We start from the raw sequence: 18,150 nt of genomic DNA, 5'->3' as shown, positions 1-18,150 counted from the left end.
CCGAGCCCCTAATGTCACTGCTCATGCATAGCTTATGATTACGATGCATGCTCACAGCTATTTGGTCTGGCACGTGACCTCAGAGAGGTGGATCTGGGTGTCCACTGAACCTGGGACCAACAGTCTCCTCCAGTGGGTCCTCCAGAAGAATCCAGCTTACTGGGACAGAAGTCTCCAGCCCTCAGGGAGCCCGTGACCCTCTCCTGTAATTAGTTCCCTATAATTCAATTCACCTTTGAACTGGCATGCCAGTCACTTTTCTTCTGGAGCTCTCATGGCTTTTGGGAAATTTTTGGATGCAGAAATGTGTTGGAGAAGGGGATCTACCTGACTCCACTGGGCATCATTCAGGCCCCAAATATTAATGGATGTGTTGGTGGTGAATTAATGCCAAACCCCACCCACCTTCTGACTCCTAGGCCTTGAGTCCAAATAATTCAGGCTCTCGGTTAGAAAATTAGAGCTTCAAGAGCTTAAATTACTGGTCCAAGCCAATGTTACTTAATAAGGGCTTTTCATCACCCCACATTGTTTCCAGGACCAACTGTGGTTATAAGAAAAAGACACCTCAGATGTGTTTGGGGCCCTTTGTACCACCTGGGTTCCTGCAGAAGCAGGGGAACAAGGATTTGAGGTCAAGTAGTTTATTTGGGAGATGATCTCAGAAGGCATTGGTAGAGGAATGGGGGAGTATGAGAGAGAAGCAGAGAGACCAAGCAGGCCACACTAATAAGCAGGTTATCACTGGAGCAACCAGGGCTTTGAGGAAGAAGCTTAGGGAGACTGTAGAATAGATTCTCCAATTTTCAGTGCATCAAAATCACCTGGAAAGCATATTAAAACACTGACAGCTGGGCCCCATTCTCAGAGTTTTTGATTTGGTAGGTCTGAGATGGGAGGGGCCCAAGAACTTTCTATCAAGTTCCCTGGTTATGCTGGGACCGCACTTTGAGAATAACAGTGAAGAACATGCCTCAGTGGTCCCACCCAGGGAGGAGGAGTTGGGTGTTTGTCTACCAATTCTCATGTTTCATTGGCTGAAGGCTGCTCTGGGATGGTTAACTCCTGTGTACTAGCCATGCATGGCTCTGCAGCCAGAGAAGGCCCCCAGGTGGAGAGTCACAGCTGTGAAGAGCCATAGGCCTATGGGAAAAGAGAACCAGCTGGGGCACCCAGAGAACCAGCCATACCTCCCACAGGAACAGTGTATCTCTGTGGTAAAATCACAAAACCCTGAGTCAGAAAGGCAGAAAGAGCACTAAAATATAGGGGCACAAAAAAGGAGGAGTGTCCCAGCTACTGTTCAACTTATGGCTGTGTGATGTCAAACAAATCTCTTACCCTCTCTGGGCCCCCAGCTGGAAGATTTCCAGTGCCAAGCCTGTCGTGAAAATCCCAATGATGTATCCAGAAAAGCCCTGCAGCCTGACAATTAAATCCAAGTTGCCAAAAATCCAAGTTTTCACATTCAGTCACAGCCTGTGAAACATTCTGCCTGAAGCAGAGCTCTAACAAAGCAGCTATGTTACATCTATTGCCTCTGCACAGTCTTTACCGCAGGATGCTACTTTGCACAGGCAAGTGCTGCCCCAGAGTGCCAGGCAATGTGCTCCAGTGCCCTCATGCTCCCTGGGATGCGTGTCCCGGGTGGGACCCTCAGGCTGCTGGTCCCCAGGCACCAGCCTCACTGCCGTCCTCTGCTCCCTTGGCAGGTGAATCAAGAATTAATGAGGCACTTAGTCTCAATCAAGGAGGACTGTAAGACTATGCATTTTCTTTTAATGGGTTATGAAGTTAAAATAATAAGTTGCTTAATCTTTTCATTTGGGGTAGAATGATGTATTAGGGCAAACTCAATTGTTCTCCCACCTCCCACCCTTTCCCTGAATAGTCTGGCAAGGACAAATGCCCGCTGGTTGAGTTTTCTGGGCACCTGGGTATGTAAGGCAAGCCTGGGTGCTGGAAAGAACAGGTGGGGCTCTCCAGTGTCAGGGAAGCTAAGGCTCCTATAACTAGTGTAGAGAAAACACATAGGACTCAGATTTAGATAAACCGATATAATGGGCATCTATGTCTTCCAAGCAGTCAGATCTACTTTTGTCAGAAATAACTCTCCAGTTTTCCTTGGAAATCTCACACATCTCCATTCTTAATCCCAGTGTTTTGGAACAATGAGGTTTACCTAGTCCCAAGCCAGCCTAATTAGCAGATTTCATAACATTGGTCCAGTGATTGACTCACAGATGAGCACATGACCTGAGTTATCCAATCAGAGTTCATCCTGGAATGCTTGCTGAGACACGTTCTTTATGCTGACCTTGGAACTGTGAGAATGAACATGTGAACGTGCCAGAGGCCACCATGAGAGACAGTCTGCCTGAGAATGAAGGCAACCCAAAAGGAAGCAGAGCCAAGAGCTGGAAGGAGGCATGATTCAAATGCCCAGATCCAGTTGTACCTGATAACTGTGCCTGCACCTAGACTTTTCAAGGATGTAAGGCAACAAATCCCCTTTTTTTCTCAACAGTCTGTGTCTTGCTTCTGAAAGAACTGGGTCTAGCACATCTATGTTCACATCACACCTTGCTCTGCCACAGCTATCTGAGCAGCCTTAGGTAAAATCCTGACACCCTCCCCCCGAGACTCCCACTCCTGCTCTGCCTCTCAGGACCCCCATCCAGTGGTGACATTCCACAATTTGAACCCTAGTGCTATGTCATCCTACAGAAGAGTGTGAAAAAATACCAGAATCAAGATTTTAGATCTGTGAGTTCACTTGGTACAGACCTTATCTCTGGGAGGGCCACCATCACCACACTTGACTCATAAAAACTCACAGGTGCTTTGGAAAGTTTCGTAGCAACTCTTCCATTATCAAGATTACCCTTACATCTCTGGGTATGAAATCTCAGGCTTCCATAAATACCTGTTATCATTTGACTTGTCTTCAAATCACAGTGTGGAGGGCCAGGGCAGTAGCAAGACTTGAGAATACATTTCAGTGAATCATTGGAAGGACCACACCTTCACTAGCCATCACTGCAAGAGCATGGTGGGGGACTTGGGGCCTTTGCCATGCCTGTCCCCCCATGTGGACCATCTCCCTTGCTCCCCCCAAGCAGCAATATCCTTTATTCCTTCAAGGTTCACTTCCAGGTAGCCCCATTTCTGAAGTCTTCCACACCTCCCAGGCAAAACCAGATGGATTCTTTGTTAGAGCACCTCTTCCTCTTCCTCAGGAATCCAGAGAGTGATGAGGAGGCAAAGGTCATGGACCCATCCCTTCAAGGTCAGCTCATGACCAGGCCTGACTCTTTGTGTTCCCTTTGTCCCAGGGAAGACTTGTTCTACTCTAAAGGAGGCTGCGTGTATGTGTGTTCATACATACATGTATGTGCACATATATGTATGTGGTTGCTCTAAGCACAGTGCCTGAAGACCTTCCCACAGTGTCAGAGGGTTAGGAAAAAGGTGGTGTAGGTTAGGGCCATGCTTCTCATAAAAGTGCTACGTGCTTATAGGCAGACTATTGATTACCACTGGGATGGAAGTTACTTTGTTCCTCCTACCCCATTGGAGCAGCTGAAAGTTCCTTGCCTGACATCCGACCTACTGCAAAGCTGTCTTGGATCTCCCAAGTTTTGTGATGACAGATCTCAGACCAGGTCACCCTTATCCATTTCCTGTCCTTTCAAGGAGATGTGGAGGAATGCACCCCAGGTCACACTTCCTTCTTTAAAATACGCATCAACCTAATCATAGGGAACACTGATGGACCCAGGTTTGATCACATTTTTATATCCAAGTTTTGACTGGTTTCAAATCCTAATTAAGGAGTAACTAATGTAACTTGAGGACTCTCAAAATCACTTTTTCCCTCCTTTGTAACTTGATCTTCAGTCTCTTTCTAATCTTCTTCCCTTTAAGCCTTGGAAAGAGAGATAAGTTAATGGTAACCTAATTTAGCCCTATTAGTAATTATATGCCCCTCTCCCTTTTTTAGGGGGGGCGGGGACGGGGCTGCTGAGTGTCCCAAGGATCTCAAATATGCAGAGTATCCCAATGAGTACCGAACATAGTCATGCGTCACTTAACGACAGGGATATGTTCTGAGAAATGCATTGTTAGGTGAGCTCATCGTTGTGTGAACGTCATAGAGTGTAGTTACACAAACCTAGACGGCAGAGCCTACTACACACTTAGGTTATATGGTATAGTCTATGGCTCCTAGGCTACAAACCAGTACAGCATGTTACTGTACTGAGTACTGGAGGCAATTGTAATGCAGTTGTAAGTACTTGTGTATCTAAACATATCCAAACATAGAAAATGTACAGTAAAAATATGGTATATTTTTACTTTACATATGAGGTTTGTCATTGAACAAAATGTTGTTATGCAGCACATGACTGTATCTCATTTTTTTCGTTTAGGATCTTCTCTATCAACCTGTCTCCCACCATAGAAGCCAATAAACCATGCAGATAGTGCATTGGCAGGTGGTCTAGGCTTGGTCACTCACGCCAATGCTCTCCAGGCTTTCATTTGGAAGTTAGTGACCCAATGAAGCAGAGACAGAGGATAATTTCTTCTGATAGTGGGGGGGGGGTGGTGGTGGTGGTGGAATGTAGACGCAACATCCAGGATCCAGCAGTGAGTTAATGGTGGCAGGGGCATCCCCACTAGCCTACCTGTGTGGCACAAGGCTGGCTGTGGTTCTCTTTGTGCAGCCTCCATTTAGCCACATTTGACCCCAGCCTGATTCTTTATACCTCTCAGGGATCCTGTGAGCTACTCAATACCTTTCAATGAATTCCTTTTCCTGACTGTATTATCCAGAGTCAATTTATTTTACATGCAACAAAGAACCCCAGTATCGAGCCTGCTATCTGTCCTTCCTCTCCTCCTGCTTCCCTTGGCAAAAAGCCCCTCTGTCCATTGCTGTCATAGCCCTTGATGATCTGGTCCATCTCTCCTGAGGCAGCTAATATATCCCCAGCATCTCCCCTAGGATCCCACCACACCCTGACAGATCTCACATCACACTGAATTGGGAGCACTTACCTGTCTGTCTCGTTTTTTGCTATAAGTATCACTTGAGCAGGTCACTGATAGAGAAAAGGAATGATGCCTCTCGCCCTATGCAGACCCACCAACTCAACCTGCTCTGCAAGAATTTCTCTACAGGACTGGCCCAGGGGCAGCTGGGCATTTGTCTCAGGGTCCATAGAATCATCTGTACTTTATAGCAACCCAAAGAGAAGCAGTGGTGACTTAGCTTACAGATCTGGGAACTCTGCCCAGAGGTCTTGCATCTGAAATGGGTCCAGCTTATTCACAATTCAGCAGTGTTCAAACCAAAAGGGTCCCAAGAGACCCCCTCATTATATTTTTGGGCAAAGTGATGCCTACGGGGAAAGTGATTTAGTCTAAATCACATGTCAAGTTAGCAGCTGCTAATGTTAAACCCTGGTCATCCTCAGTGCAACTAATCAAGCATTTGAATTATCCTATCAACCTACTAAATTTCTTTTCTTCTTCAAGACTTTCTTTTATTCCATTTAAGCAGATCTATCAATTAAATTTTCTTCTTTCCAGCGGCCAACACATCTGTCTCCATAAAAGTAATTTTTTTAATTTAAAAGAAAAGGGTATCAATGATGATAGACATGATTTTCTTTCTTCCTAGCCTTTGCTTATTTTTCTAGGGCCAGATCAGAAGCTTCAACATTTTGTTGGCAGGAGCAAGAATAGTCTCCCAGCCCAGTCATCTTGGGGCTGGGAAGAGTGTCAACCAGCCAGCGTCAACGAGGGAGGCTTAGCCAATGCAGAAGCCCAGGTACTCTGCTAATCCCTGAGACTCACCCAGAAATCTAGCAAGTATTTAGTTAATCTAATCCAGGTAGGTAAATGGTAATTCAAGCCAAGAACCACCACTCCCAGTCCAGAACTCTCTGATGGTAATAACTGCTTCTGATTCTTTAGAGAAACTGCAGGAGGAGCCTGAAGATAAGGAGGGGATAAGAAAGAAGGAGAGAATGAGGAGGCAGGCTAAAACCACTAGGCTTGTTCTTTCTGTCCAGCACTCTACAGCAGTGGTCCTCTGCAAGATAAGAGCTGGGACAAATGGGAATCTTAGGTAGGAGGGGAAGAGGCGGGGGCTTTTAATGTGCAGGTGTCCCACACTCCCAGTGAGAACCACCTTCCCAATGAACCACCGCTCTGTGGTATTGGCTATATCTGGGAGCCAAAATTCTTCATTCTCATCTTGAACTGCTCATCTCATGAAGAGATGAGCCCAGGGAAGAGTGTCCAGGGCTGTGAGCCAATTCGCTTCCTCAGAAGAAGAGCTGAAAGATGGCCGGTTCCCTGTATCTACGCTACTTTGCAGTTGGTCTTTCCAATTGCTTTGGAGCTCTTCAGCAGTAAACTAAATGCCAGAATTACTGATTAACTTATTGTTTTTGTCCCACTTACTGGCACAAAGGACTCAAAACACACATGGTAGTTTGGGAAGACTACAATAAAGATAAGAAAGAGACTGGTTATTATGTGGAGAAAGAAGACCATTGTTTCATTTACTAAAGGAAGAGAGTTACCTCAACTGAGCAGTAATTTAGCTTTGAGCTTCCTGGAATTGGGTTTAAAGGGAAGCTTGATGGATTCTTTACAATCTTATTGATCAAAACATGTATTATCAAGGGAGATAAGCTTTCAAAGATCAATGAATACAGATATGACTGATTCTTTTAAATAGTATTATTCAGCCAGTCACCTATTGATGACTTTCAGGTTGTTTCAAGTTTTAATTATTTTGCTTTTTGGCCCACTATGAGCAATACTTCATTATTTACAGTGCATTGTCAAGAGATAAAAGCTGAAAGCAGAGACATTTACTGACTCTATTTTTAAACAATGGGCACAAAACAATTCATTTATATGTACATATATGTGTTTGTACATATTTATATGGCCTGAAGAAATATGTGAAAGGTTGTCAATATTTGTTATCAGGTAAAATTAGGTTTGCTTGCAAGTAACAGAGCGTGGGAAAAAAGGTGACTTGAAAGATAGAAGCTCATTTTTCCATATGTAAAAGAAGACTCTATGTGGGCAGTCCAGTATGTCAGCCCTACAAGTCACAAGGAACAGAGGCTCTTTCTGGGTCACCACTTCACTGTCCCATGATATGGCCCTTGTCTTCATGATCTGGACCTTGTCCTTATGGTTCAAGATGATTGCTAGAGCTCCAGCCATCATACGGACATTCAAGGAAGCAAGGAGGAGGATGTGAGGAGGGAAAGAAAGGCTTGCTTATTTAAAGGAGGTCTCTGAGAGTCTCATGTGACAATTCCATTTTTGTTTCATTGGCCAGAATTTGGAAACATGACTACATGTAGTTGCAAAGGAAGCTGGGAAATGTAATCTTTTATCTGGGAAACAACATACCAGCTAAAATGGGGGTTTGTTAAACTAAGATAAAGAGGCAGAATGGACACTGAGAAGTCTTCAGCAGTCTCTACAATAGTTAACTTGACATAGGAATGAGGAAGGGAGGTTATCAGGGAAGGGAGGGCTGGAGATGCAAGCAAGTGGATATGGTCAAACTTATTTCTTTCTATACAAGGGTACTTCAAAAAGTTTGAGGAAAAATAGAACTAAACAATAATACAAATCTTCCCATGAACTTTTAAAAATACCCTTTTACGTGTTACTTTGCATTATTTCATTGGTTGTACTGAGTAAAATTTTTAAAAGTAATTTTGAAAAAGTTTGAAAACATATTTAGTAAGCATGAGAGGGGCAATTTCCTCATAGGTCTTTATATAAAATTCATGGAACAGTCTAATAAACTAACAGCTTCATCAGATTAAAAAAGGCATGGAGAGCCCAAAATGAGGTGCTGTGTTGGGTCTCTGTGGGCACCTTCCATTCAGGCACAGATGCAGGCTGGCTGGAGAGGCTGATTTTGAAGGGAGCTGAAGTTTGGAGCAGAACAGAATACAGGGAGAAAAAGATTGGCTGCTCAGAATCTGAACTCAAGACCTCTTGGAACCGATTTGAGTTTCCTTATCTACAAGTCCCATCAAGCCTGATCAGGACAGAAGCAGCCCTTTAAGATAGAGTGGACTATATGGGGTGGTCTCTTTTAGGCTTAGGAAAGTCATGGTATCAGATGCAGAGTCTATCACTAACTCATTGGAGTCCCAGAGAAACAAGTTAGATGCACATTTTTGATTTTATAAGGGAGGAGAGCAGTCCCAGGGTGAAGGTTTCCCCAGATTCCCGCAGCTGCTCGTGGTGGAGCCCAGGTTAGACCTCAGACAACTTGACTCCTAAGCAGTGCTGTCCCCCTGCTTGGCTCCTCAGCCCTTTCCCCTCACAATAACCCCCAAGAACATCTCCCCGGGAAGAAGCGAGAACTTCATTCATTCTTGGGCTCATATTCTGGAAAGGCTGGCTCCCATATGGCTGCTGGGAGTCCAACCTGGAACCCATAGCCAGCTAGTTTTCTCCTGCTGGCTCCCGTTCAGTGCCTGCTTATCCTAAGGACAATAGCGTGCATGGTGACCTGAGGTGCCGAAAAAACACTGTGTTAATTTCCTGGGGTTGCCATAAAAAACTGAGTTCTTCGAAGAAACAGAAATCGGTTCTCTCAGAGTTCTGCAGGCTAGAAGCCTGAAATCGAGATGTCAGCCATGTCTTGCTGCCTCTGAGACTCTGGGCAGAATCCTTCCTCACTTCCTCCTGGTCTTCATGGTGGCCATCATTCCCTGTTGTGCATTCCCTGTTGTGCAGCTGTGTCACTCCAGTCTCTGCCTCTATCATCATATGGCCTTCTCACTGTGTGTCTCTCTTCCTCTCTCAGAAGGATACTGGTTATATTGGATTAGGGCCTGCCCTGCTCTTGTGTGACCTCATCATAATTTACATCTTAATTACATATGCAAAGACCCTCCTTCCAAGTAAGGTCATATTCACAGGCACCAGGGTAAAGAATTCAACGTATCTTTTTGAGGGGCATAATTTGACCCATATCATATCTCTTCTGGGCTCACAGCACCTTAGTCAGGCTGGAGACCACCAAATACTTTGAAATTATATTTTAATAATGAGAAAAAAAGGGAGGTAGAGAGCTCCAAGGTGCCTCCCACTTCCAAGCATGGGGCCCCAGTGCAGTTACCCCAGGGGTGGGCCTGACCTCTTCCTCAAGGTTTGTGTGTTAGTTAGTTTCTGTTGCTTTTAATAGAATACCTGAATCTGGGTAATTTATAAGAAGATGAATTTTATTTGTTACAGTTTTGGAGGCTAAGAAGTCCATAATCCTGCGGGTGCATCTGTTGAGGGCCTTGTTGGTAGTGTCTCTACAGCGAGGCAGGGTGTCACATGGCAGGAATGGATGAGCAGTGCTGTCCTTGTAAAGCCATCAGAACCACACCCGTGACTCCATGAGTGGATCAATCTATTCACAAGGGCACAGTCCTCACAAGCTGATCACCCCTTCAAGGCCCCACCTCTCAATTACCATAATATGATTTCCCACCCTCTTAACGCTGTCTCAGTGGGGGTTAAGTTTCTAATACATGAAACTTTGGAGGACACATTCAACCCATAGCAGTTGGGAAAGAAATGGCAACAGCCTCATCAGTGTGGCACAGGATCCTTTTTGCAGGTGGAGGCAGGACAGTGACATGTCTCCTTTCTGTGAACAGAGGCCCTCCAGCTGTCCTGGCACAAAGGTTGGAGCCTCCCAGCCCTGGCAACCCTGGGGGGTTGCAGGGAGGATGAGGGTACACCGAGCACCACTGCATGTGGGTTTATGGGCCAGATCTCCCATGCCCCAAGCACTCAGGCAGTCGCAAAGTTGAACACAGTCGGCCTGGGTTGTGCTCCTATGCTGGCGTCATGTCCTTCCCCGTCCCTGGGCCTCAGTTTCCTCACCTTCCAAATAAAGGAGCTTGATCTCTAAGATCCCTTTCCAGTTTGACAGTTCGGCGCTCAGAGCGAGAGCAGAAATCTCTTGAGGGAATGTCGTCAGTGGGTTTCCCCAGAAGCAGAGCCTGAGAGGGAGATTCAGGTACACAGAAGAGAGGGATGCAGGACAAGAAAGGGGAGGGGCAAAATGTATCTGGTCGCAGGTAAATCTAGCCTTGGCCTGAGCCCAAGGGGGATCTGGAGCATAAATCCTGCCACAGAGACATTTAAGGGCTTTGTGCCCCTCTCTCAGTAAGTCGCTCTCCATGCGTTGCCTCAGGTGGGGAGTGCATACTTCCTGAGTGTGGTGGTCTCTGAGGGCAATTCTCAAGAGAAGGGGGGCTGCTGTGAGCTGTAACAGCCCCTCACAGCAGCTGGAGGAGAGGTAAGCCACAGCTACCACGACCAGGGAAATGCAAACATTGACTCTCTCAGGCCTCTCCCTAAAAGAGACTGCTGAGAACGGAAGAGAGATTCTGCTTTCTGTAAAACTCTCCCCACTCATTCAACCCACATTACTGACCACCTGCTACCTGCCAAGAACTGTTCCAGGTGTTGAAATATGATCCTTGGTTTCCCCCAAATCACAGTCCCCATAAACAGTCTGGTTATAGTCCCAGAACAGCCGGATCCCTGCTCTGGCAAGACCCTGCCCAGGAAAAGCTAGCAGCTAGCTGTGCTGGTAAGTGCCCACCAGGCAGGGAGGACCAGGAGGAGCAGCTTGGGAATGCACATACTGGGTTTTGAAATGCCTGCAGCACATTCAAGAAAGATGCAGTAGCCATGCTGGTACATTTTAGAGGCAAGTTGAGCCCCACTCTCCAGGAGTTTCTGGCCAGGAAGCCTGCTGTGCTGCCAACTGTGGCCTCCATATGTCTGAATGGATTCCATTTGGCACATGGAGAGGCAACAGTTGCTGGGCAGGCAGTCCTCTGCCTTCAAAGCCTCATGTGCCTTCCCTCTCACCTTTTCACTTGTGTCTCTGCTCATCTCTGCAGCCCCTACCTCTGCGGGATCCTTCCCAAAGGGCTCGGTGTTCACACTTGTCCAGCTCAGGACCAGTTTTCATGCCCCAGAGGTCTGAGAGAGGCGGTGTGTGGTGGGGGATGTGAGCCTCAGAAGCAGGGCCAGATCTGGGTCCTCATCCAGCAATGGGGGAGGGACTGCAGCTCTGTGAAGCCAGGAGGAAGTTAAAACCTGCTGTTTAATGTTCCTTTTCCAAAGCTCAAAGTCCTTCCTGTGCATGGAATGATAAAGGGGATGCTTTGAGAAGTGGAGAAAGTGGCCTAAAGCCAGAGTCATGCTAGTGAGAGGTGGGAGGGTTTGGAGCTATTGCAAAGGCTGTCCCTCACAGAGCACCCACTACCATGAAAATAAGACACCCTCACTGGGGAAGCCACACAATATCTGGTGGGTTCCATGCATGGCAACAACATCACTGCAAACTGAATGTGTTAATGGCTGCGTGCCAAAGTGTCAACCTCAGGCCACTACTATGGAGCTTGCATTTCTCTCTCTGCCCCTGCCCCCTCTCTGTGTTCACAGTATATACACACACACAAATATACATGTAAACATGTAAGTATACATGTATACGTGTGTGTATGTATATGTATATATATATATAAAATGTATGTATTTTTCTCTAAAATTTGGACTAGATCACTTTCTATCTTGTGAAGAAAGGCCCCAAAACAAGCCATCTAGACAGTCACTAGTATGCATTTCAAGATTGTTGTGTCATCCCAGGGAAATACAAAGCATAAGACAGAAAGAAGATATAGAATTGATCCAAAAATAAACATTTGAGCACTTAATAGGCACTGTGCTAAGCCCTTTCCTTGTGTGATCTCAGTTCCCCACACAACCCCCTGATACAAGGATTATTAGTATTCTCCTTTTACAGGTGAAGAACCTATAGCACAGAGAAGAGAACTAATTTGTCCGAGATCACACGGCTAATACATATGGGATTCCAGAGCCCAGTTCCTCACCACTTTATTATAGACACAGACACCAATATAGCTCTACCTCATGCAAAAGGTCTTCAAAAGCGGTATCAAAAACAACTTTAATAGGCGAAGTGCAGGAGTAAATAGAAGAGAAGGACTGGGGGCAGATGGGGGTAAGGATGGAAAGGGCAGAGAGGGAAAATAACTATATAGAAAAATGAAGCCACGGTGAGGGATGGTGTCCGGCCAGACAACTTAGCCCTCAGCTTCCTGGGAACAAGCAGGGGATGGCCTGGCTCTCACATAATAAAAGCAACTTGGTCCAATTTGGCAGAAAAGAGACTTTCTCAGCCCTAATTCCTGAAATGGATTTGTCTTGGAGTCTTTCTTATGAGGAGCATGATTCAGAACTGTTGTTGTTGAAGAGGAGGAGGAAAATAATGATGGCTGTATGGTTGGTGTCTCAGACCAATCAGGCTGCTGTGACAAATTACCATAGACTGGGAGGCTTAAGCAAGAAACATTTATCTCTCGCAGTTTGGGAGGCTGGAACACCCAAGATCAAGGTGCAGGAAGAGCTGGCATCTGGTGAGGGCCCACTTTCTGGTTTGCAGATGGCCATCTTCTCATGTATCCTCACGTGGCAGAGAGCACAGAGCGGGAGCAAGCTCTTGTGTCTTTTCTAGTAAGGGCATTAATCCTATTCATGAGGGCTACACGCTCACGACCCAGTCACCTCCCAAAGGTCCCACCTCCTATGCTATCACATCAGAGGTTAGAAATTCGGCGTACAGATTTTGGGGGGACACAAACAGTCCATAACAGTTGATATTTGTTAAGAAAAACTACTTTGCTTCAGGTGCCTTTGTGAAAGATTGGGGAATGGCTGACCAAGACTGCAATTCATGAGTTCTAAAAAAAGAGCATCCCTGTCCACATGTGTATCTTCCACGTGAATAAGACAGAAACTTATTTTCCCACCTCCCTCTGATCTCCCCCGCTCTCCCTCTTCTAGCCACACCAACACTCCTGCAATGTTGGTGTGGTCTGACATTTTAGGTCCACAATGTCATTATTCTATGCTTTAAGCCATTACTTATCTGGGCAATAATCAAGTGTAATGAGTTATGCATTCACCCTACTTCCCCCACATCTCACTGCTTCCTCCTGGAGACACCTTTACAGGGTCTTCCAAAAGGGACTTTACGTAGTGTGTGTCTGAGATTGTGTATCTCTGGGGATTTCTTTTTTCCTATTCACATTTAAATAATAATTTAGATCTATAGAAAATCTAGATATGCAGATATTTTCCATCCACACCCTGCAGATATTACTGTATTGTCTTCCTGCAAACTTGATGGTGGTTGAGAAGTTCAATGTCTATTTAAAACCAACTCTTTTGCAGGCATCTGCTTTCTGTCTCTGGAAATGTTTCTGCCTTTGGTGTCTTTAAATTTCATTACAATGTGTCTAGGCGTGTGTGTGTGTGTGTGTGTGTGTGTGAGAGAGAGAGAGAGAGAGACAGAGAGAGAGAGAGAGAGAATCTGTCCTGTTTGGCACACCATGCAGTCATCTAATCAGAGGCCTCAATTATTTTCTCTCTTCCATTTATTTCCCTCTTTCTGGGAGTCTTAGAAAAAAATATTGACACTCCTAATTCTAGCCTCCATATTATTTTCTCATATTCTTTTTGTCCCTTTCTCCCTTTCTGACACCAACTGTAGAAAGAGTGACCCAGTGTCCCTCTCACTAATTCATTCTGCGGCTGGATCCCCAATGTTCTCAACCCATGCATTGAGTGTTTATTTTGACAATTCTATTTTTCATACCTGTTACCTCTAATGAGTGTTCTTCATAGCTGTTCGTTCCTACTTCCTGACCCTCCTGAGGATACTTATTCTGCTTATTTAAAATTACTGTTCTACTTGTTCCGTTAGTTCTACTGCTCCTGCACAAGTTGCTCCTTTTGTTGGGTTTCTTAATAGCACACCCACTCACACACTCCTCAGATGTCTAATGACTTCTCCCTGAGAGTGTGCATCTGTGCCCCAGAGGGGACACCCTTTGCTGAACTGGATGGCCCACACACTGGGTTGGGGGAGGAAGACCACCTGCTCAAGTTACCATCGACTGCTCTGATGTCACTCTAGGACCTGCTTTGGCAGGACTGCTTCCTGCCCTATGGAAGATGGATCCATTGAGCAATCACATGCCAGGCAATGAGGGAGAGAGGAAAGGCACAGCTGGAAAGCCACCTGTGGCCGCAGCCACTGTTACCCCACACTGGGATCTTACCGCCTTCACTGTCCTAGGGTTTTCTGCTGGTGTCCGTGTTGCTTCCTGAGATCCAGCCACCTCTCTTTAGCTCCTGTGGCATCTCTAGGCTTGGTCATGAAGACGCAGCAGCCCATGCTGGTTGCCCCCTTGTCCAGAACCTTCTTTCTATTTCTGAGTCTCCACTCCCACCATGAGCATGACCCTCCAAGCCCTTGTCAGGGAACACAGCCTCCAGCTGTCGGCTGCTGCCTGGCCTCCACCCAGGACCCTTCAGAGCAGGAGACACTTATGGGAACAAGCCAAAGAATTGCCCCGGGAGGCAACTGTCTTCCCAAGCAGGGAATGACTCTCCCGGAATCTCACACCTGAGAAATTCCTTTTAGAGTGAAGTACTAAAATCTTTACTTCTCCTGAGAAACAGGCACGTTATGTTCTCTCTGATAATAAGAAATATATGTCTGACTTCTTTGCCCTTTCTATGTTGACTGTTACAAAGTTCAGAGCCAGAATTGAGGCACGACTTCAGCACTTAACATGGAGAGACTCATGGACTGCAGATTCGGATTCCTCTCCCTCCTATTCCTGATTTCTATTTATCAGGTCTTGTTGACCTTTCTGCCAGTCTATTTTATTTATACTCTGTCCCACACCCTCCTCCCCCCAAAAAACTGTCCCCCCCCCAAAAAATTAAGCTTACTTTTAGAGATCCACAAAACAGAAAAGAAAGTGAAAAAGCAAAAGAAGTGATGGTTTATATTCCTTAGACCTGAATTTTTATTCTAATCTATGTTTTATCATTTTATTGTATGTGCTCCTATTGTACGTTAACTCAATTCCACTGTGAATGAGGCTCAGTATATAGAAATGCTCACAAAATAAGAATACGTGAAGTCTGTGGAGCATGTCTTTGCAAGTAATCCTATAAAATACCAGAGAGTCTACATGTGGCCATTTATTACATGCAGCCTTAATGAAAGTCAAGGTCTACGGATCAGTGGAGTGCTCCTGACTTGCAGCTGATCACCAAGCTTACATAAGAATAATAATGATGCCCACCCTGGCCTGATCTAGTGCTTGAGCAGGTTTATTTCACAGGAGAGAAGGTACCGCTGTTCACAACACCTGCCCCTACCCCAGACTAGTTTCTTAGTCAATGAGGATGCTACCAAGCTTTGGTGAACAAGGTGCATGCTTATTAGGGGATGTGTTTGCACTGAGCATCTCATGTTCTTCTAGCCCACCCACCTGCCAGCAGTGAATGTAAACCAGTTCACAGAATGCGGCCATGATGACATGTGCATTGATGGGGAGCACCTCTCAAAGCCAGAATTCCAGGCACCAGTTGGAGCCTGTGACTTTTCCCAGGCATAGGACACATCAAGTCTCCTGGCTGGTCCACAACTGTCTCCTAAAAGCTTGATTTCTCCTGCAGGTAGGCAAGGAAAGCACCGATGGGCTGGCTGCCTAGGAACATCTCAGCCTCTTATCAAGTCTCTCTGGACATGCAAATAGGTGGAAGGCTGCAAAGCCAGGGAAGAAACATATGTCCTTGGGCCCTGGAAAAATCACTCCTTGTGGAGTTTAATAGGACCAGGCAGATGCTCCCTACTGGCGATGCAGACTCTCCAGGAACTTTTTCAGATGAGATATCTTCCTCCTCAACACTTAAGTTAGAGAAGGCAACCAGGAAGAGCCCACAGATGCTTAAGCAAGGGTGTAGAGTCTGTGTTTTAGGCCCAGATTCGCCGCCTTTCACTGTGCTTGGTCTGAGCCTTTCGTCTTTCTCTGCCTCTCTTTCTCCATATCTGTGAAAAGGGGATTGTAACGCTTGCATGGAAAGTTTGAAGACCTGGAGAGAGAAGGCGAAGGATTCTATGCTGCTCATAAAAGGTCCATAAATATAAATCATCCTCATTGTTTTAGATGTGGGAATATTTTAAAAGGGACGATAGAAATAAAATCCCATGGAAATAGAACTGCACATGAAGTTCTGAACTCGGTACACAAGGAAATCTCCCTGTTTATGGAGATTACTTTATAAACTGGAGAATCCTTTTGAAATACAATCATCTACTCTTTATTGATCTGTTATATTCGTTTATAATTTGACACTCTGTTTCTCCTTAAAGAGAGGCAGATGGGTTGTACGTTGTATGAGGACTCGGACCCAGAGTTTCACAGAAACAATGTGCTGTGCGTCTGTGTGTTTTAAAGGTTGTGGGTTCAGAATCTGAGAGCAAATATGAGAGGTCTTCAAAAAGTTCATGGAAGGAATTGTCTTATCGTTTAATTCAAGTTTTCCACTGTTTTGCAATGATGAATAGGCTAATTACCCTGAATAGATCAACACACATTTTAAACATGTATTGAAATTTAACTCTGTACCCCATAAATATGTACAATCAATATGTTTCAGTAAAAACTTAAAAAAATTTTTTCACAGAGTTTTAAAGTACCCTCCTAGATCTAGGTTCAACCCCAGTTTCATCTCTTTTTAGCTGAGCCTCAGTTTTCCCATCTGTAAAATGGGAATAATATCGACTAGATAGAGTTGTTATGAGGGTTAAGGAAAATAATGCAGGAAAAGCACTTCAGACAGTGTCAGGCTCATAGTAAATGCTCTGCAAATGATAGTAATAAATATTACTGTTAAAGTAGGAAGGCCCTGCCACCACCTCTCTCTCCCTCTCTCTCTCTCTCTCTCTCTCTCTCTCTCACACACATACACACACACACACACACACACACACACACACACACACACATACACACACGCATCAGGACTAGGACTAGGCAGAAACAAGCTGAGAGTCTAGGGTGCCATATCTAAGGAGGGGCTCCCTCTCAGGGCTGTGAAAATCTGAGGAGTGCCTCCTTAAGTTTTGTAACTTAGGCACCCGCCCTAGTCTTGACTGACATACACACATGCACACACACGCACATCAAATGAAGAAACAGGAAGTTAAGGACGCTGGATCTCACAGCTTGTATGTGGCAGCACTGGAGATTCCAAGCTAGATCTCCTCCCCTTTCTCCCATGCTCCATCCTCTCAGGTCTGAGTGTGGAGATTCAGAAAGGACAACAACACCAGATAATTTGAGTCCATTCCTGCAATCATGTCTATAATTTGCAGAAGGGAGAAGTGGCAACTTCCTAGGTCCCTTGAAAGCTTTATCCCACCTAAATTCTCCCGCTGCCTGTGAATAATGTTGACCTTGCTGTAGAAACTGGCCCCACTGTACTTCGAGCACCACCAGAGCTGGACAAGGTGCACTAGCAGGGCCTTGTGGTCAGTCACATAAGAGCTGTTTGGATTGGTCTCTGGTTGTTAAATACTTTGATATAAAACTGTGCAAAAGAGGTTTCTGGAGCCCACAGAGGAATGACTTTCCCTCAATAAGGTCACAAAGCCAAATTCAGCAGGTGAAGGTATCTCAGCCTCTTTATGATGCCTCCTTAGATGTCTATCTTGAGTGTCACACACAGCAGCCCTAGCTGCAGTGTTTGCCCCACTTCTTATCCTGGAACGCCGATCTGTCCAGCTGACAAATGCCAACATCCTGGGATGGTCTCCCCTTCCTTCCCAGCTCTGCTCAGCACAGGGCCTGAAGGTCTCTTCTCCAGCTCCCAAGTGAGCCCTGATCAAGGCGGGGCATGTGAGCAACTCCAGGCTGTCAGCTAATGGCATCAGGAATTAGTCTTATTTTCCTGAGGTCAACAAACCACAACCTTCCCTGACCAAAACCATGACTACCCAGTCCCCAGCTAGGTTCCTGCCTTGTTTCCTGAGAAGTCACTCATTACCAGGATCTCTCCTCCCCACCAGGCATGTACACAGCCCTGGCTCTTTGTATCTTCCTTTCCAAGAGACCGGACCTTGATTTCAGACTCTGGTTGGGTCTACTCCAAACTGGACGTCTTTCTTTGGTTCTGCCAAAGATGACC

The sequence above is a fragment of the Cynocephalus volans genome, chromosome 11 (genome assembly GCF_027409185.1).
Source record: "Cynocephalus volans isolate mCynVol1 chromosome 11, mCynVol1.pri, whole genome shotgun sequence".
Lineage (NCBI taxonomy): Eukaryota > Metazoa > Chordata > Mammalia > Dermoptera > Cynocephalidae > Cynocephalus > Cynocephalus volans.
This window is presented reverse-complemented; position numbering follows the sequence as displayed.